This window comes from Cricetulus griseus, assembly GCF_003668045.3.
Source record: "Cricetulus griseus strain 17A/GY chromosome 1 unlocalized genomic scaffold, alternate assembly CriGri-PICRH-1.0 chr1_1, whole genome shotgun sequence".
NCBI classification, from domain to species: Eukaryota; Metazoa; Chordata; class Mammalia; order Rodentia; family Cricetidae; genus Cricetulus; species Cricetulus griseus.
Window position 1 is genome coordinate 253,092,102 of NW_023276807.1, and position 1,643 is coordinate 253,093,744.

Consider the following 1,643-nt stretch of genomic DNA (forward strand, 5'->3'; position numbering starts at 1 on the left):
AAGTTCATTTAAGGAAGTTAGTTACGCGTGAGTAAAGCATCTTTAGTGAGTAAAGATGCTTAAAGGAAGAAAATGGTGCAACCAAACTAATACAGTTGGAAAACTAATTGGAAGCTCATAATGCACTGAACAGAAGGGCAAGAGAGACCAGCAATAAGAGAGCTTCAGAACGATGAGACACAGGGTGCACATCAAGCTAGGAGAAAGAGTGAAAACAGAAAAGGAATTTGAAAATTAAATCGTCACAGTGTATTCACATAGGAAGAAATAAGTTACTCACTTAAATTGGGTCAAAAAAGGAGATTTTCTTAAATTAGTAACAAGTTTCTGATTAAAAGAATCATTTTGGGTCTGGGATAAGCTATTAGAGTGAGGGTGGACTTGACTTCAGATGTGGATATTTTATGTTCATGATCTCAGGTGACTTGTCTCTCTGCATTCCTGGCACTCTGCCAGCCCTAGCATCTCAATGAAAGTGTTTCACAAATGGAAAGGACTCTAACATTAAACTTCAGTAAAGCATATAAGAAAAATGTGGGGACCCATTTAATCAGAATAGTGTCGACCTGGTGGAAAAGCTTCTGAAAGCTAAAATTGAATCATCTCGGCTTTTGCACACCAGCTCACTCTAAATTTACATGTAGAATGGGAAATTAAAGGTCTTGATAGCCAGAGAAAGAAATGATGGAAAAGGAAGACATCCCTCTTCAAACACTGAGTTGCCTTCTAGACAAGATAAATGGGGAAGTCAAATAACCAAAGGAGATAAAAATAGTCATCAGTAGTGCACGGGGTGGAACAGAAAAAGCTAGCATAGTGATTGAAATTATGTCAAGAGGAAAAAATAGAGAAAACAAATGCCAAAATGCTAAATGTAGACAGGAATTTTAAATGTTTTACATGTGCAATATTCAGAAAGCTTATCATTTTTTCTACGTTGAAAAAAATCCCCTCCTCCTCAAGAAAGAGAAGGGAGAGAGAGAGCTTTTTAAATTGTTTTAGGCTTGTGGAAATCTATTGTCTGCCAGAATCAGACATGGTATTTACTTGAGTCCATGTTCAGCCATGTACGGTATTTCAGCACTGCCACCTAGTAATTTAAAATGACAAGAAAAATAATATAATGGATGCATGCCTGATTTCTCCTTCTCCCATCCCACAATAACTGTGAGGTGCCGGAAGACTCTTGATTATTCTCTCAGTACAAGTTGAAAAAGACTTCTGCGTGAGGAACGAGAATTTGAGTTCCACTTGGATGTTTCCTTGCAGGACCTGGAACACATGGACTCTCTCCCCAAAAGGAGATGCAAGCTCTGAATGCATTGCCTCCAGAAGGGTGCCTTCATGGTGGCGTAGCCTGAATTTTTGGATTGACATGTTAGGAGGTGGAAAAGTTGATAGATGATTACCTCCTGGGTTCGATGAGAAAGGTATCCTTGTAAAAGAGCCTAAGAGAATTTGTTTTTCCTTCCACCTTGTAAAGAAACAAAGGGAAGTCATCATTTGAAAGCTCGGAAACGGGCTCTCCCCAGACATTTAATACTAGCACCTTGATCTTAGACCTTATGGCCTCAAGCACAGTGAGGAATATTCCAGCCATTCATGAGTCACCCGTTTGTTGTCTTTTTGTTACCGCAGCAAGA